Raw genomic sequence first — 21364 nt, forward strand, 5'->3', positions numbered from 1 at the left:
GCAAACGTCCCCATCTGTGGACTCAGGGATCGAGACGTGGCTGCACGATCCGTTACAGCCGTGCGGATAAGATGGCTGTCATCTCGACTGCTAGTGACACGAGGCCGTTGGGATCCAGCACGGGGTTCCGTATTACCCTCCTGAATCCACCGATTCCATATTCTCCTAACAGTCATTGGATCTCGACCAAAGCGAGCAGCAATGTCGCGATACGATAAACCGCAATCGCGATAGGCTACAATGCGACCTTTATCAAAGTCGGAATCGTGATGGTACACATTTCTCCTGCTTACACGAGGCATCACAACAACGTTTCACCAGACAACGCCGTTCAACTGCTGTTTGTGTATGAGAAATCGGTTGGAAACTTTCCTCATGTCAGTACGTTGTAGGTGTCGCCACCGACGCCAACCTTGTGTGAATACTCTGAAAAGCTAATCATTTGCACATCACAGCATCTTCTTCCTGTCGGTTAAATTTCGCGTCTGTAGCACGTCATCTTCGTGGTGTAGCAATTTTAAATGCCAGTAGTGTACATTTCCCTGTACCGGAGTGTTCAGAATTTCAGTTTCCTCTAAGAGATTTAGGCTTTTCCCTTTGCTGGCAGTACGAAACACACGGAAACTGCATCAGATTCTAGATGCTCTGCGAAGGCCGAATTCCTTATGATTTGTCCTTACTTTTTTAAAAAAATTTCACTGAATCTGGTTCGAAACTTCCTACCAATCTGGGCCACTTATGAAGCTTCACAATCGACGCACTGTATTCTGTAAACCCCGGATTCGGTGTATTGGTCTTTAGTAGATTTTTCATTGTAGATTTACCGACGCTGGACTTTGTTTGTCGACGGGAAGGCGACGTCCCACACTATTTCCTAATTAGATATGCAAGGTCATACGATTAGGTGCCTACAAAAGCGATTTTAACAGATCTAGTATTCTTGAGTAACAAACCTAACGGAAGTTTAGTTTCATTAAGATTGGTTTTTTGTTGGTACGCATCATTGGCTGCTGACAGCAGTATGCTTAAGGTTACCTAGTTCTTTCTTGATGGAAGACAGAGTTAGGGGAAGTTCTGTAATGCGGAGAATTATTGATTTAAAGAAACTCATCTTATGACGATATGAATGACAAGAAGAGAAATGAATAATGGAATCATTTGTTGTTGTCATTTCAAATATGTCGAATTAGACGTTATATTTCTCTAGTTGTAATTGTAGATCTAGGTAATTGACAATCTTGTTGTCATCCATTAACTCATGAGTGAAGGCCATCTGAGAGTGTAGCGAGTTAAAATCTTCAACTAGACACGGGACGTCGTCCACAGTACCACCAAAGATGATAAAAATGTCAGCAACGTAGCGCCTATAGAAGAGAATCTGTTTCGATCTAACTGTATCGTTCTTAAATACCCCCCCCCCCCCCCCCCCACACACACACACACACACACGCGCGCGCGCTGCTGCATGCTTGACAATCACACTTGTACAAGCATGCTTGCTCAAGCGTGCACACATTCCTCGCGCCTCCACACGACTGAAGTACGCACGTACAAGCATCAGTTTGTTTACATTGGAAAATGTCGAGCACAGACGACGATGCGCTTGCTGTTGCAGCCTTTTTGCTTGTTTTACGGAAGAAACCAAGAGGAAACGCGATATGTGAAGTAAAGCTTGGATTGAAAAACGAAAATCGTATTTTCATACAAATTTACTGAGTGAATTGAAGATATATGTAAGTGGTTGGCATAATTACCTCAGGATGAATGAGGAAACGTTTTTGAATCTTTTGTCCCTCGTGACGCCTTATGGCTTAACAACAGAGTATTTTAGTATGCTACCATTGCAAAGGTCTACTTCATGAAACATTCCTCTTGATGACAAACATGTGTGAGAGGAATTTACGAAGTACTTAATGAATGAAGGACAAGTTCCTTGGCAACATAATTTTGTGCATTAGCAGTAAAGAAAAATGTAAAAGAAAACAATGTGTATTGCAGTATAATAAAAGCATAGGCATATATCTCAATTGTAACAGTGCTACTGTAACTAAATACCACTACCAACCTATCTCACTTGCCTCTATTCCTTCTAAGAGCATCTTGGTGTCTCCTGTTCATTTAAAAAGCTGAAAAGATCAAAGTACCACAGACCAGACCCGTAAACTTGGTCTGCTACAGCCCCTGATTTGTAACTGCTGTCACGTTTCCTTTTTTTCTCGTCTGTAACTCGTTCGTAATGTATTAATTTTCTTAATAACAGAATCTTTAGTTGCTGATGGCTCTGTTTCTTTGTACTTTGTGAGAAGCACCTCATATGCCGCGTCTCTTCTCAGTTTATCGTAATATTCTTTGCTTTTAATATTCCATAAACATGGGTGTCTTCCGTAGCACCTAATAAATTCCTCCAACACTTCCCGGTCCGACATCAGAACGAAGAAGGAAACGACACAAAATCTAAATAAACGAGCCCTCTCCACAGTCTGTGTACGAATGACAGATGTGTGCTTGTTCAAGCCTCCCTACTCTAGGCGCACACGAACAAGCACGGACACGCTTGGAGGCTTGCACAAGCACGCATAATCGAAATTCGATCAAGCGCCAAGCTGCTTGTGCAGGCCTGATGCTTGCGCTAATTTACCCTACACACGGTCAAGCAAGCTTGCATAAACATGCTTGTGCAAGCATGAGTGTCAAGCATGCAGTGGCGTGTGTGGGGGCCTTAAGACATCCACCTTATAAATGATTAGCAAAAACATCGGCAATAAAGCCCGGATTAATTTAAGAAGTGAGATGGTTTCAGTGATGTCGTCTACTGGTGAGGCGAAGCTTGTTTTCAATGACAGTAACTGTCTCATTGATGGGAATATTCGTATATAGATTTTTAATATCTAAAGACTACAGAACACAGTCGTGGGGTACAGGTTTTGTCACACAGTGGACTAAAAATTTTCTTCAGAAACAACGTTTTGTTGCAACAACAGCAGTAAATATTTAGCAATCGGTTCCTGAGTTTCCTACCTCGTTAGAAATCTGACGAATCCAGTAGCCTGGTTTATGAGTCTTTACTTGCGCACGTAACGTAGCGGCTTTAGTGTTCATTACTTTTAACTTCTCGGACACATCAGTACCTACGATATTGGGGCTGGACTCGAGAGAAGTTTTTAATCCTTTAGCATATGCCTCAGTTGAGTAAACGTCTATTTCTTTAATGTTATTAGCTTCGAAGAAAGAGAGAGATTTAGCTATGTAGTCTTCTTTACAAAGAACGAATGAAGTATTACATTTGTTGGCTCGAATTATATCATCATCATCCGATCTTAGTTTATCATTGATGGTATGGAGTGCAAGACATTTCTTATATTTACGACAATTACGTGCAGCCCTTTGCATTAATTTGCTTGCTCTACACTCTGTTTTTACTTTGTCGGCCTTACAGCATGGGGTGGCAACAACTGCCGTTTTCAAATCCGCAACTAGGATTGTAGTGGTCTTTTGATTACGTTTCGGCAGAATGCAGCACTTTAGACCTTTATTCAGTAGATGCAATTCTTGTGTACTGAGCTCTGTTTCAGTTAGGTTCACCACCCGCTCGGTCAAAGGGAAAATGCTCTGTTGTGCAGGCGTATCGCTTTTACTGGGGCGATAGCTTATTCAACTTTTGAGCATGTGTTTGAGCGATCGATTGGCCAGCTTCACATAAAACATAATTAAGGATCTTAAGTAAATTATTTAAAAGATCACAGGTTAAAAACCTCAGAGCTGTAAAATATGCTTTATAAGATAAAAGATTAGGCTCGTCTTTTTCTGTATAGAGTCTCATGATTCCGCTAGAAATAAGCATCCTACAACATTTCAGTAAGTCTCTTCTAAGGCGGTGCCGGCCGTCGTCACCGAGCGGTTCTAGGCGCTTCAGTCTGGAACCGCGCAACCGCTACGCTCGCAGGTTCGAATCCTGCCTCGGGCACGGATGTGTATGATGTCCTTAGGTTAATTAGCTGTAAGTAGTTCTATGTTCTAGGGGACTGATGACTTCAGATGTTAAGTCCCATAGTGCTCAGAGCCATTTGAACCTTTTTTTTTACTGGGGCGCTGAACATTGGGTATGTTCAAATGTTCACGAATTTTTACAGAAAATAAACCCCAGACACTGCTTGTTGAATCGTATATTCACAGAAGTCTCGGTTGCAAAATCCTTTTTATTTGCAGGGAATGACGCGTTTCACCGTTTTGGGGCATCATCAGATTGACGTAAAAGTTAATGTGGAAAGCCAACATTCATCCATTAATGCGCACATGCGGCATTAAAAGAAACCATCGTCCTGTCGTCATGGGATGAATAAAAGCACTACAGAACGTTACACGGAGCCGAGAGCGTTCCAGCGTACACAGCATGGAGCGTTGTGTACAGCAGAAAATTTGGCCGAGAGCGGGAAATGTTAGCTCTTCAAGTCGGCCACACAACTGTGATGATTCTTAAAACGTATTTTCAAAGTTTGAGTATCACACGCAAACATCATGCAAATCAAGTAACGAAATTTCCAGGACAAACAGACCATAGTGGTGAATTTATCCGAGGTCTTGTACGCACCAGCGTTTGAGACCACAAGCTGCGCTGAGTGGCCGCGTGGTTTAAGGCGCCATGTCACGGATTGCGCCACCCCTCTGGCCAGAGATTCGCGTCCCCGCTCAGGGATGGGTCGGTGTGTTCTTAGCATAAATTAGTGTAAGTTGTGTGTAAGTCTAGGGACCGATGGCCTCAGTACTTTGGTCTCTCAGGATTTCACACATATTTGAACATTTTGAGACTACAAACACCCACCTGCACCACAATATTTCCGCTAAACATGTCTACCGAAAAAAAAGTCCTACCAATGACACAAACCAGCTATCGTGAGGTGCGTGTCGTCCACTGACTACAAAGCAGCTCTTTGCACACCACCTGGCAGACAGACTAGCACCTGTGCAGACCATGTCTGCCCATACTGAATGCATGCATGCTCGCAATACAACTGTCGGAAACAATAAACTGATCAAACTGATGGTGCAGTTGGGTTTTTAAAGCGCTATATAATAGCATTCTGCATTTGGAAGGAGGAGAAATGGTCTACCATGTCATGGGATAGTAACAACAACAAATCCCTCTGCAAGACAGAGTCAACTGTGATATACTGAGAAGCAGTGAACATGGCACACATGATCCAGTCCATAGCAGTAGTTGCCATAGCAAGATGTCGGAGATCTCTGAATCACTAGCTCATCCCGATGGGCACGTGCGTTGTGCTGCCAGCGTCAATGCACCGAGGCCGGTGAAAACTACCTTTGCGGCTTCAGCCTTAGTCACAGATGCGCGTGCATGCTGGAATGCACCGCCCCCAGCCAAGGAGGGCATCCGAAGATGATTGGAGTGATACGAATTCTGTTGTTATCAATATCTCCAGCGCAAACACCCGTCATTTTGAATATTCACTCGCGCTACACACAGGTATGCTTATATCGCCACTCACCCGGCACACTGCTCACTCTGCTAGCCCCCACTCCCTTGGGCAAGATCAGAACAGGTGGGCGCATTGCTTCCACCTCATCATCTGTCACAGGCTGAGCTAATCCGCAGCTTCTGGTTGCCAAAGACTAGTGACCACTTCTGCCAACAGCCACGGTGCACAGTGAAACAAACGCCGCCAGCCGCCATGCACTGCAAAACAAGCAGCTGCACCTCGGATGTATACAGTAGTTCTAATCAACTCCACCCTGGCATAGACCACCCAGTCTACAACACTCACTTCACCCAATCCGAGAAAGTGAGTTTGTTGACCATGCACCTCGAATTTGTCACATGAAATGTAGGTTTCTCCCATTCATACGAGTTATTTTCAAAGACTGAAGACATGTTATGTAACATGAAGGCACATCATTGGACCGATACTTTTTGACACTACCCTCAACATGATTCCATATATGGACATTTTTGATGCATTTTGTGCTCAGCTCACTCAATATCGAAGACAATATTCTTCCAGCAAGATGGGGCAAAATGTCACACATCTAAGGTATTCCTGGAACGAATTTGTGATATATTCACTGAGGAATGAACTGTCAGCAAAAATTTATGGATACCACATTCGCCGGATCTAACAAGTGTGATTTTTTTTCTGTGGGATCACGTCAAGTGCAAGGTCTATGAAAAAAATCCGCGTAGAATACAGGAACTGAAAGACAACATCAGCCGTGAAGTTACCAGCATCGATATCCGAATTTTTACAAAGGGTGTATCTGAATGTGCTTAGACGTTCGGAGCTGTGTACTGATGTTGGAGGGGGTCTGTTTCAGCATCTTCTATAAATGTATTTTGCACCGTATTTTTCATTGTAAATAAGTGGTAAGCTCTTCGTTTCTTTCCTTTTTACTTACAGGTTGCGACTTTTATCTGCGCCACCCTCATTTTTTCACCTATCATCCTCTTCTTCCAACCATCCATTACTTCTCCTGTTATTTTATCTTCTGTTATCGTCCTCAGTTGTCCACTGTTTCCGCAGTTTCGTGACAAAATGCCCACCTCATCCTTCCATTGCTCCGGTGCTCAGTTATTACTGAACTTGGCTTCTGGCTGCTGAACTCTTCTCATAAGTCTGTCCATATCATTCCGTAGCACTCCTCCTACTAGGTCTTGTACTGCTGTTGGCCACTTCCGCCACAGTCTAAAACCTTTACTTTACTGCTCAAAAGCACAAATCGTTGAGCATCTTCCGAAAATAAGCTGAAACAGTGCCTCCACTTTACTCACGACTGAAAAGAAATTCTCTTACTACATTCACTTGAATTTCGTGTGATCGAAACTTTTGGACAAATTTCTGAGTAAAGTTTTAGACAAACACCACATATTTTTGACACTGACGTAATGAATCCTACATCCATTGCTGGCTATCTTCTTTCATCACTCTCCAACCTGCTTCTGCTTCTTTCCATTCGCTACAATGTACTGTATATAACTTCCCAGTTCTTGCATCAAAGATACTGGATGAACAGCTGCTCTTCTATTGCATTCCAAGTGACTGAATTATGCCTTTTCACAGTGACACTTAAACGTTTCATGCCCTATTACATGTAATATGAAAACAATCCTAGAACACAGTTCTGCTTGTTGATACATCATATTCATTTCTAGTTCTAATACTGTGATTCGTTTTTGTGGAGCTTCTACTTAAGCCTTGTTGCCCAGTCACCGAGGACCAAACAAGGTGGACTAGAGGAGAAAATTCGTGTACTCGTAAATTCTTGTACAGTGGTAGAGTGGGCAGCAGTACCGCCAAACACAACATACTGAAGATCACTATATGTGGGGTGTGAGCATTGGGGTGAGGGGGGCGTTTGAGGGTCACTATTTTTCGTTTCTCTTGAACAACTCGAAAATGGCAAATGCTAACTTGCATGTCTGGAAGAACACATGACAGCTGTCTGAAATCGGTTCGAAATAAATTTGGTGAGTGCGAGTATATTGGCATCAAGCATTTTATGTATGGATGTACTATCTATTAGTGACATAAGAAAATTTGTGCTGGGTTTGAGCCCTGGTCCGGCACAGATTTTCATTTTTGTCACTAGCAGGTGGTACATCCATACCTAATACACCTGGTAGCAAGATATTCGCGCTCAGCTTATTTTTTTTTCGGTGTTTGCCAGTACAAAATTAAACATGTCCTACAAAAAAAACGAAGTTTCATTTTTTTAAGAACTAATAGTTGACACACTGCAGGAAATAGGAGAATCACAGACAGTTAAAACTAGTATTTTATTGATGTTTATTGTTAAATGAAGTGAGCTAAGTGCAAATATTAAATGTATGTTCCATGTCTAAATACGTTAGAGTCATATTAAGAGATAAATTATATTCTGGACGTGTGGCAGAGAGACAATGTGGAGGGTGGAGAGTAGAAATGCGAAGGGTAGGTAGATTACCAGAATTTGATCATCAAGCACCCTCCATTATAGGTCTGCAAACTGAAGAGGGAGCAGGCGATTCCCTGCTCTATCTACCCCACCATGTCACAAGAAGCAACTACAGGGCTTTTCACAAAGTTAACACCGACCCTCTGCAGCCCGTCTTACAAATCACTGGTGACAAAGTGCACACACATGCAAAAGGCGGGGATTTTTATTTTCCATAAAGTGTGCTAACACCACATGGAATACAGATACAGTATGAGTTACTAATAACACCAAAGCAAGGGACACATATGGATCGAGCCACACTGCTCTACACTTGTGGAGGAGAAATCGATGCTTAGTCATCCTGTAAGACAGCTGCTGTGTTCTTCTGGGAAAGGCCACCTTTCCCACCATTACCGCTGCTCGCTTTTCAGCTTATAGGCCGACTATACCTCCCCTGAATTTGGTAACCAGCTCTTATGTGAGCAGAAGAAATAATTTCACTGAGCTTGTGCATATAAGGTGGAGCTATTTTCAGTTTATTAAATGAGGACTAATTTACAGCTGTTTTCGTGTGAAAAAGTTTAACAGCTGCAGCTGTCAACTGTCTACCACACTGAAGTGGATGCCCCAGTTGCAATATTCCATCAGTATGCATTGAAATCACGATTACATTTCATCCTCTATCGCTGACTCGAATACTTTTCATGGCATAAAGGGTATGAAATGTATCACCCCAACCACAGCTGTCCCAACATATGAAGAGGCCCAGAGACTTTAATTGTCTCCCTCTGCAACAGAAGTAGGTCACCTAGGAGGTACAGAACTCAAGAAGTTTAAATGTAACTCAATCCATGAATTACAGAAGACTGTTTTCCTAGCCTTGATCTTATTAGTTTCATTTCATCAGACATAGTAACAGCCATCTTGGAAGATGAACTGTGGATATCTGGTAAGTGGCTGCTGTAAAGGAAAGTGAATTCATACGCACGAATGACTGGTGACCCTTAAACACAGTTTCAGAGAGGATTTCCCCATCCTTGTGCAGGCACCTTTCGTTCTTGAAGTATGAGAGCCACATGTGTAAGTGTAGCTGTTATGTGTAGATGACTATAGTGGTGAGTGTGTGGTGGACGGGGGATGTGTGTGCAATGCAGTGATGTGTTCATGTTGGAGATGATGAGAGAAAGGAAAGGGTGGAACTTGGGGCAGGCACACAGCCTGCTCTTCTCGAAGAGCACCAACTGACACATGAGATTAACGTCCCCATCCGACAGACCGATTGTCATTACAAGTATTGCATCCCATCGCTTCACGGGGCACTGCAGAGGACTTTGCTGTAAAGACTGATGATCAGGGATTTCGTGACATCACTTGTCCTGCCCATTCCCGTTAAAAGCAAAGGGAAAATTGTCGTACCCATGAGGGTCACCGATCCCAGTACTGGACACGCCTGACGATGCTTTACCAGTGTGTCCACCTCGGCACGGCCATTGACAATGGCTGCATGCAGTGCAATCCTCTCTGTGTGTGTCAGCAATTAGTGAATGGAAGAGGTTTATGCAGTCTACCAGTAATAAAATTAAAGGTGAGAGAAGTGCAGTATCTTTTTGCTCATTCATTAATACACCATCAAGTTAGTACAACACAGTTACATGGCTTTACACTATCCTGTCAGACAGCAGCAAGGTTCTATGTTTGCCAGTCCAACTCATTTCCCACCAAAACTACAAAAGTCACTCTCATCAAAGCACTTACAAATAACGCACTTCTCAACCTTTGTTTGTAGAAACCTAGTTGAGATAAAAGCTCACTTAACAACTGCAGATAAGTATTCATTTAATGAACTGAAAACAACTCCATCGCATAAACATGAGCCCAGTGAATTAATTTTCTCTGCTTATGCACGGAAACTGTACAGAAAATGCTAGGGAGGTACAGTCTCTCTGTAAGCCGAAAAGCGACCAGCACTCATGGATGGAAAGGTAGTCTTCACCAGAAGAATGCCACAGTCGCTGCACAGTATGACTGAGAATCAGTTTCCCTTCTAGAAATGCAGAGCAATGTGCTTCGATTCGATGTAGTTTTAGCGTACAGCTCCCCCGCCCCTCCCCCCATCTGGCAAGTGTGCACAGTGCGTCACCAGTTATTCATATATATGCCTGCTAGAGAGGGTCAGTGTTAACTTTCTGAAACACTCCATCGTTGCTTCTTGGAATGTGGTGGTGTAGATAGAGTGGGGAATCGCCTGCTTCCTCTTTAGTATGCAGACCTATGATGGAGGGAACTTGATGATCACATTCTGATGATCTACTTTCCCGCACACTTTTAGCCGCCACTCCCCCCACGACAACCTTCATCACCATGGCACATCCCTAGAATAAAGTTGCTCTTTCAGTTTCGCTCTACTGCATTTAGATGTGGTACAAGCATTTAATATTTACATCTAACCCAGCTCATTTAACATTAAACTTCAGTTTCATACCATTAAAACACTCTTTTTAATTATCTGTGACTCTTTAGTTCTCCCGTAACGCGGAAACTATTAGTCGTAGAGAAAAAAATGAACGGAACTTTTTTTAGGAAATTTGATGCAGTTTCATTGTTTTCAATGAAATATTGTCACTAGAAGCCGCGGTTTCCGAATTATTCAAGAAAAACGTAAAAAGTGACCTTTACACACAAACCCCCTCCCTCCCCAACCCAACACTCACACTATGTTGTTGATCACACTCCTACTACCACTGTACAAAAATTTAGGAGCACAAAAGTTTTCCTTCGTTGACTGGACTATATGTATCCTCTCGTTTCTCGACGATTTGTCATGCCCTCACTTTATTTTGTATTTCGGTTTGACAAATTTTGATTTGGTGTCACTTACGTTTACATCATTTTTCGTTTTGTCCTGACTTGCTTTCATTTCACATTGCACTGCTTTTAGTCCAGTTTTTACTTGACCAGTTAAACTAAGTAAGTTACTAAACATAGCATTAGTGTTCACCTCTCCTGCAGAACTGGCCTCCACCTACTGCTCAACCTGCCTCTACCACAGCACTTGTTATTGATGACCGGATTTCTGATTCAGTATTACACAGCACTGCATCCATCCACTTACTCAATCGTCTCTTTTATTGATACTGTTTTGATGCCTTTTAAATTAGCTTGTACTGCATTAAGCGTAATGTGCCTCTCAATCGGTTCCTCTTGTTGCATGATTGCTGTATCAGTCTAAATAGGTGTTGTTTGTTCTGGCTACGGCCCAGTTCTACGAGAAGCTTCTAGTCCAGCGACCTGAATAGAGGTGTCAAAGCTCATTACTTTCTTTGTACATCCTACATAGCTCAAACTTCAAATATTATACAGAAGAGATTTCTTATTTTGTATGTCGCTTGCGACACACCTTTTTAACACAAAGTGAAGTATTGTATTTTTCCATTTGTAATAAAACTCATTAATACGATTTGCTTGAATTAGTGTCTAGAGATCCACGAAAGTGGCTTTCCTAGACAACCTATATTCGACAACTAGGCAGGATTCAACAGACATGATAATACATCTGTACAACTGCTCTACATCACAGCTAACAATGAAAATGAAAATTTGTATTCATATACACTACAGAAGCTAAAATAAAATACTTAAAAAATTAAGGAGATATAGAGGACAAAACCAATCACAAGCCTATACAAACTCATATGATGATAAGAAAAGGAAAAAAGGACCATTCCTCAACACTGTCACTCTGTTGGGTTATGAGATATAAAAGGATCATGTAGGCATGATCATATTACTAAAGTGTCAGCACTACTGGAAGATAGTAATGTATGAACTCTACAATGTGAAAATGCACATTAATATGCATTAAGGAAAACATATATTGGTATTCAAAATATAAAAGTCATAAAATTGAATGGGTTCTGATCAGGTAAAACAATAAAAAACATATATGACTATACAAAATATACAAGTCACAAAATGGGAGGGGATCTGATCAAGTAAAACTACATAAAACAAAAAAGAGGGTGTTTACACAAGTATATTAAATGTCGCTGTTCATTAGTAATTGTTCAATATACCTGAAAAGGCCCTGTGGACCAGAAACATCAAATGAAACAAGTGTAATATGCCTATTAACAGAAGGCAACAGTAAGTGGCAAGAGAATAGGCCGCATCTATGTTGCACATCACACACAATGGAAAAAATTACTGTCTGCACATTCATATATTGGGATCATTAGACATGTACCGAAATAAGTGACACACACTGATTATGGCAGAAAGCAACTGTGCTGAAGCAAAGCAACTAATTTCGGTAGGTGAGAGTATGGGGAAAAACAGCCTACATAAAATTGGTAAAGGGGGTGGAACCAATACATATATAGAATATCGGCTATTAATATATGATTTAATGTACATGTAGAAAATTAAGATAATAAATGGAAGTCGTGAAGTATAAGAACACTGAAACCTAACTATCATGACTTATCATGGAAAATGTTGTCAACTGAGTGGACAAAGCTTCTCATGAGATCAGGGGATACAAATAAAGAAAATATCAGCCTGTATCAAAATTAGCGAAGAGGAAACAATGAGGGGGTAGGAAGGAGGAAACAATTATGAAAAATAAAACTTAAAAGTAATTTAAAATAATCATTATTACAAAACTACCACCTAAGCCACTAATATGTGACACAACATCCATATGTATTGGGTCAACATAATAGATAACTTTAATCTAGATATAAGGAAGCACAAGAACTTATAACTGGAATGCATGTGAATACATGGAATAACCACCCACATCAAAACTAGGAAAACATAGAAAAATAAAAACATTTATTTGAAAAGGTGGGAGAAGAGAGGCTAGGATCGAGAACATAAACGCAGCATATTGGCACTAACATCGAAGAGAGGAGGCTGGGGGGGGGGGGGGAGAAGACTCATTACACAAATGAAACATAAATATAATGTAAACTAACCACGAGAACGAAACCAGCATATGGGCCACTCATATCTTAAATCATGTGTATGTAGTGGGTCAACAAAGTAAGAGAAGCTGATTAGCTGTAAGAACACAGTAACCTATCTACAGTGACCTGTCACTTACAGTTATATCACCCGAATGAACACTGTGGTATAATGTAAGCATGTAACAGTACAGAACCGTAACACAAAAGCGAAAACTCATCTCTGAATACATAGTGGCTGAATTTTTCCAAAAGACGTCAATCACAAAGTGTCACCCGAAAATATACAGTACCTGCATCTAGCAGAAATAAGTCAGAAGATGTCATAACATCATACCCATAAGTAATTACTACTAACATCCCATCATACCAGCACTTGTAGTAAGCAATCACATATAGTTAGACCACAAAGAGAAGTAGAGCAAACTAGAATGTCAGACAAGTAAACAACATCTCCTAAGACATCGACATAAACTTGAAATTATAATGAAGTCCAGACCTTTAGATCCTTACAGGCGTTGATAAATATCAATGGAGATCGTTGAAAAATGTGTGCCAAAATGTGTGCCCCAACTGGGTCTCTAACCCGGGATCTCCTGCTTACATGGCAGACACTCTTCTCATCTGAGGCACGGAGAACACAGACGATAGTGCAACATCAGGGACTTATCTATGACACGCTCCATGTGAGACCCAAATTCCCAACTTACTGTCCACACATACATTTGTAGCGCCCCTGTCCACTATACTCACTACTCATGGCAGTCAATCTACTGATTCCTGTAAGAGTTCAAGCGATATGAGTGCATCTGCACTGAAGAAGATAATTGGCCAGTTAGCCTTATCTACATGAAGATGGTATCAGACATGTCCGAAAGAACAGATACCGTCTCCATATAGGTAAGGCTAACTGACCAATAATAATCTCTCATTGCCCAAACTCTCACAGGAATCCGTAGATTGACTGCCACGAGTAATGAGTATAGTAGGCAAGTACGCTACAAATGTAGTGAGTGGCCAGGAAGTTGAGAATATGGGTCTCATGGGGAACTTGCAAGAGATAAGTCCCTGCAGTTGCACTCCTGTCTGTGTCCTCACTGGCTCAGTCAGTTAGAGCGTCTGCCATCTGAGCATGAGTTCCTGGGTTCGAGTCCAAGTTGGGGCACACAATTTTTCAACGGTCCCCCGTTGATATTTATCAACGCCTGTAAGCAGCTAAAGGTCTGGACTTCATTATAATTTCATTCTTCGAGAGCTGCAAGATCACCAATGGTGTCTGTACAGGTACCAGCTTCATATCGACATTAAGTAGTCAGACATAGGGTCAATATGTGTGTAACCAAATTTGCCAGTATAGAAACACATCTATAGAAGATTGTGCTGTATGAAATTCAGAACTAAGTGAACATCAAACTGGTGTAAGTGCTCACGAGTCAGACATAATGTGTAATATATCCATGAAAAAATAAAAAAAATCTGTACACGTAAAACGACTGTCTAACGTAATGGAATAGCAGCCGATATATGGCAAAGTTCAACACAAGGAATCAGTACATAGCTGTCCAGACATATACCAATCGCCTTACATCGAGATATTATATCCCTAGCGAACCCCAATGCATGACTGACATAATGGTTTATGTAGACAATAATATGTATGAAAATCACAAACCCCTATCTCAGATAACATATACCTACATACATTTCATAGCATTTGTCTAATCTGATCGAAAATATGTTATTCTTAAATTCTGTCTTCATTTAACAACTTTTCTGGATTTTGGAAGGTTCTAAGACAGATTATCAATTTTTTGAGGATGTTGACAGTTCATTCTTTATCTAGAATATCCAAGATCTCGAGATTACTTTCAGTGCTGGTCACTGTAAGGTTCTCGGTCCAAGTGATTTTTGAAGTACGAGAACTTAACAGCATATACACAACTGCTATACACAAGCACTTTTACAGATTTGTCATACTTATCATCAGAGTGTATAAGTACATTAGATAGGTTATCTATATTTTGGAAACTAAAACATTTATTCCACTTCCTCAAGATTTCCACCACTTTAGTGGAGATCTCACCCTGGTAACCTATACCGGAGTATACTACTTTCTTTTGGATTTCACCCACGAAAGTAATTGCTTTCGGCACATCTGCCCACTTACGCATAACAGTCATGTAAATCTGGTCTACAGTCTCTGGGGCATACGCATTACACTGAAGAAAAATAATTTTTACATTTATTACAATGTGTGGAGTTATATGGAATACTGGAATTTGAAGTCGTCAGTTTTCTGTAAATGTCAAAGTAATAAACCCCTTCCCTATTAATTATAGCGACATCCAAAAATTAATTCTACTTTGTTGTTCCATTTTGTAGTGCAAATTATTGAATACATGTAAAATATCACGTAAATACTCCTCATTGTACAAATTGTACATTAGTAACAATTCCAGTAACCTTAAAAATTCATCCCTTTCACCTAAAGCCATGCCTCTATTTCTTACAAAGTTCACCTTCACAAGTCCTAATACCTTTTTTACTGAGATATTTATACACAAATTCGTTATGTCTAATAACATCAATCAGTACCCTACTTAGATCATAATGCCTTTTATTTTGTCTATTAAACATATATATTTTGCATGAATAATGTTGTTCAAAGAAATGGCTCTTGGTCAAAAATTCATTCAACCTCATTCTCAACTTATCTGCTGGGCTTCCTATATAGTTGACAGTCAGCCTAAACAGAGAGCTATCATTATGGAACTTTGGTTGTATCCATGAGAGTGGGTTCATGACACTGAGCTTTTTGTAGTCTTTCTCATCAAACAGAAAATTCTGTACTTATGATCTATCTTTTATCTGTTTCACAATAACTAGTAATTAGTAATACTAATAATAGTATGAGCGAAATTTTCATTTGAGAAATACAATAAAAATATAATAATTTTTTCCTTATAAGTAAGATCCACCAAACTTTATTTATTTATACCAACAAAAGAAAGTTTCATTTAATTAAGAATACAAAAATCTAATAATATGTTTATAAATATTTTATTAAACCACATTTATTCATACCAACGATTCAAATTTTCATTTAAATGCTTCAAGGTACATTTGAACTGTAATCATCTTAAAAATTGAAAATATAATCTCATTATGAAAATATTAATTCCAAATCTGAAAAATTTCAAGACTTAGAACAATATTGTGAAAAAGTCATACATCAAGTTATACCAATTTAGAAAATTATTGTAAAGAAAAGGTAATTTGAATGTGTCAAGAGCAGATCTTTAGAATTTATTGATTATTTAATAAAAAGAAATGAAAAAGAGAGAAGTAAGATATCAAAATAAAAGAACTTCGAATAATTACTAAAACTAAAAATTCGAATAATTATTCTATACCTGATAAACAACAATTAATCAATCTTATTGTGAATCCTGTTGATAATATTAATAATTATGATAAGGAACTGAATAAAAAATCTTTAATACAACTTAATGAAATATGTAAAACGAAAAAATTACATTTATAATAAAATTATAAACAACAATGAATCGTTCTTAGAAAAAAATCTCAGCACAATACTAATAATCACTATAACAATTTTATGAAAATATCTTTAAAAGGACTTCATGAAATCTGTAAGTCGAAAAATTAAAAAATTATTCTAAAAATGAAGAACAAATAATAGATCTTACGAAAATCTGAGGGTAATATTAATAATACTGGTAATGAAATGACTGAAAATTATTTTCAAAAGCTTCTAGTTGACAAACATAAAGAAATTAAACAAAAAGTGTGTTAGCAAACGTTTTTTGGGTTATAACATTTTAGATGGTGACGATATTTTTAAATCAACTAAATGAATCATAGAAAAGTTTGTGCTTTACATTCAAGAATCATAACTTCCGAAATTTATAGTGACGATAAGCGTTTTGAACCACATGAATTTTTAATCAAATTAAAGAAGATGTAATCAATCAGTTTAAAAATATTTTATTAAGAAAAAGTTTGATTTAAGTCAACTCGAAATTTTATTGTAGTTTAAAAAAACAAGATGTTTTATTAAGAACATCTGAAATAGATGATTATTAGAAAAACCAAGAAATAAAATATTAACTGAAATCGAAGAAATCCAAAAGCAAAAATCTTATGGGTCTTACTTTTAAAAATAATTGAGAATTAAATGTTAATAGACACATTACAATTACTGGTTCCTCTTACACCGATTTACCAAAAGAAATTAAAGACAGGAATGCTGTAATTAATGTTAAAAATACAGATCAAAAATGTTTTCTTTATTCAGTAAAATCAGTTTTATTTCCAGGAAAAAAGATCATGTAGAAAGGGTTAATAATTATAAAAAATTGGGTTAGAATTAGATTAAATTATTGAAAAGGGATAAAGATTAATTTTCCTGTTCTAGGACTAGATATTACAAAACATGAAAAGAATTCGAATATTTGCATTAATGTTTAACTTACAATGAAAAATGTATAGTATATACCATTTATCATACAAAATAAACAATGAGAACATGTTAACCTTTTCCCAATTCGAAAGGAAAATAATTTACATTATTGTTGGATAAAATTTATGTAGATAATTATGTTACAAACAGCCAAACACAATTCAAATAGTTATCCTTTTGATAGATGATTAAGATATCTTCATATACAAGAAAAATTTGACAATGGTTAAAACAGCTTTAAAGAACATAAAGAAGTAAAAATAGAATCGCTGGAAACAAGTAAAAAATTAAATTAAAAAAATTGTAATCATGCATTACATGCACCTTTTGTAATTTATGCTAATTTCGAATGTCCTTTAAAAGATGCAAACAACTGTCACCCAAATCCTGAAAAGCTTATATTAATAAATAACAAAAACATATACCATTTTCGTTTAGTTATTTTGTGAAATACTCTAATGACGATTGTGAATCACCTGTAATGTATGCTGGCAAGATGCAAAAGAAAAGTCTTTTCATTGCAAGAATATGAATTATGGACAAAAAATTAAAAGAAAGAAAATTACATAAAAACCAATGGTTTATTCAAGATATGAAAAAAGAAATTTTCTAATGAAGATTACGGTTGTAGAAAACTTTTCATATAAAAAATTTAGATGAATATACAAGATTATATAATAAATCTGATGTTTTAATATTATAGCAGAAATTTTTGAAAAGTTAATTTAATGAAATCGCTCCAGCTTAGATTCTACTACAACACTTTAGCTTTGGATTCTATCTTTAAAATGACATAATTTGAATTATTTTTATTAAAATATAATGATATCATTTTATTTATTGACTAAGGAATTTCACAAATCTTTAAGATATGGTAAATCAAATTATAAATGAATGAAAAATTTCGAACTTGAAAAAGAATCACATTATATTACACTTTTTGACACAAATATTTTATGTAGTTAGGCAATATCTCAATTTTTCCCATTTAAAAATTTCAAATCGTTAAATCCGAAAGAATTTAATGTTGAAAAATACTTGAAACACGAGATTATTATAAATACGGTTATATTTCTGAAGTCAATTTGAAATATTCAACAAAATTACATATTTTACATGAGGATTTACTAGTAGCACCAGAAGGAGGAAATAAACTATTAACGAGATTAAATAAAAATGACAAAAATATTTGACGGTAGAGAAGCCTTAAACAGTGTTTAAACGTGGAAAAAATTAATGAAAGTCCATAGAATCTTGTCATTGGAACAGAAAGATTGGTTAAAAAAACATTGATTATAATATGGAAATGAGAAAGTATGCAACTAAGGAATTGGAAAAAGATATTTATAAACTAATGAAGAACTCCATTTATGAGAAAACGATGGCAGATATTATAAATAGACAGTTTATTAAGATAGTGACAAACCCAAAACAATACATTTCTTATTTTCAAAGCCAAATTATGAACATAATAATTTACTTCCAAAAAAATCTAGAAGCAGGACGTATGAAAACAAATAGTAAAACCCAATAAACCAATTTGTATTGTAATGAGAAATTTAGATATTTCAAAAACAAAAATGTACGATTTTTATAAATATGTCAAAATATGTCAAACATGTTGATTTATGTTATATAGATACAGATTATATTATTTACAACATGAAAAGTAAAGATTTTTACAACAAATGCAGGCAATGATAAACGAATTTGCCAAAAGTGATTATACAAAAGGTAATATTTATAAAATTCTGGAAATAAACAGGAATTATTTGGAAAAAATGAGGTATGAAAATTGAGGTAAAAACATCTGACAACACATAACTCTATGATGGAAGATGTAGGGTTATTAAGTGGAAGATAAAAACTATAAAAAATTTAAAGGAGTTAAAAAATCTGTTGCAAAAACCACAAAATACTTTTGTTGCTTATAAAAGTAGTTTAGATGACAAAATGAAGCAATATACTAAAAAGAATTTGATTAGATCATTTAAACATGAATTATGTACCACTACATGCAGTACAATTTTCTTACATTCCAATGATGGTAAAAGGATTATAAAACAAAACACAATCTATACATTACCATATGGTCATTATAAAATATAAGAATCAGTCACGAATGATGGCAACATTGACTTTCTACATGAAATTGTTGCCGAGAAAATCAACCAAAGGGGAAATGTTGTTGTTGTTGTGGTCTTCAGTCCTGAGACTGGTTTGATGCACCTCTCCATGCTACTCTATCCTGTGCAAGCTTCTTCATCTCCCAGTACCTACTGCAACGTACATCCTTCTGAATCTGCTTAGTGTATTGATCTCTTGGTCTCCCTCTACGATTTTTACCCTCCACGCTGCCCTCCAATGGTAAATTTGTGATCCTTCGATGCCTCACAACATGTCCTACCAACCGATCCCTTCTTCTAGTCAAGTTGTGCCACAAACTTCTCTTCTCCCCAATCCTATTCAATACCTCCTCATTAGTTACATGATCTACCCACCTTATCTTCAGCATTCTTCTGTAGCACCACATTTCGAAAGCTTCTATTCTCTTCTTGTCCAAACTAGTTATCGTCCATGTCTCACTTCCATACATGGCTACACTCCATACAAATACTTTCAGAAACGACTTCCTGACACCTAAATCTATATTCGATGTTAACAAATTTCTCTTCTTGAGAAACGCTTTCCTTGCCATTGCCAGTCTACATTTTATATCCTCTCTACTTCGACCATCATCGGTTATTTTACTCCCTAAATAGCGAAACTCCTTTACTACTTTAAGTGTCTCATTTCCTAATCTAATATCCTCAACATCACCCGACTTAATTCGACTACATTCCATTATCCTCGTTTTGCTTTTGTTGATGTTCATCTTATATCCTCCTTTCAAGACACTGTCCATTCCGTTCAACTGCTCTTCCAAGTCCTTTGCTGTCTCTGACAGAATTGCAATGTCATCGGCGAACCTCAAAGTTTTTATTTCTTCTCCATGAATTTTAATACTTACTCCGAATTTTTCTTTTGTTTCCTTTACTGCTTGCTTAATATACAGATTGAATGACATCGGGGAGAGGCTACAACCCTGTCTCACTCCTTTCCCAACCACTGCTTCCCTTTCATGCCCCTCAACTCTTATAACTGCCATCTGGTTTCTGTACAAATTGTAAATAGCCTTTCGCTCCCTGTATTTTACCCCTGCCACCTTCAGAATTTGAAAGAGAGTATTCCAGTTAACATTGTCAAAAGCTTTCTCTAAGTCTACAAATGCTAGAAACGTAGGTTTGCCTTTTCTTAATCTTTCTTCCAAGATAAGTCGTAAGGTCAGTATTGCCTCACGTGTTCCAACATTTCTACGGAATCCAAACTGATCTTCCCCGAGTTCGGCTTCTACCAGTTTTTCCATTCGTCTGTAAAGAATTCGCGTTAGTATTTTGCAGCTCTGACTTATTAAACTGATAGTTCGGTAACTTTCACATCTGTCAACACCTGCTTTATTTGGGATTGGAATTATTATATTCTTCTTAAAGTCTGAGGGTATTTCGCCTGTCTCATACATCGTGCTCACCAGATGGTAGAGTTTTGTCATGACTGGCTCTCCCGGGGCCATCAGTAGTTCTAATGGAATGTTGTCTACTCCCGGGGCCTTGTTTTGACTCAGGTCTTTCAGTGCTCTGTCAAACTCCTCACGCAGTATCTTATCTCCCATTTCATCTTCATCTACATCCTCTTCCATTTCCATAGTATTGTCCTCAAGTACATCGCCCTCTATATACTCCTTCCACCTTTCTGCTTTCCCTTCTTTGCTTAGAACTGGGTTGCCATCTGAGCTCTTGATATTCATACAAGTGGTTCTCTTCTCTCCAAAGGTCTCTTTAATTTTCCTGTAGGCAGTATCTATCTTACCCCTAGTGAGACAAGCCTCTACATCCTTACATTTGTCCTCTAGCCATCCCTGCTTAGCCATTCTGCACTTCCTGTCGATTTCATT

Source organism: Schistocerca cancellata, chromosome 11 (assembly GCF_023864275.1).
Source record: "Schistocerca cancellata isolate TAMUIC-IGC-003103 chromosome 11, iqSchCanc2.1, whole genome shotgun sequence".
Lineage (NCBI taxonomy): Eukaryota > Metazoa > Arthropoda > Insecta > Orthoptera > Acrididae > Schistocerca > Schistocerca cancellata.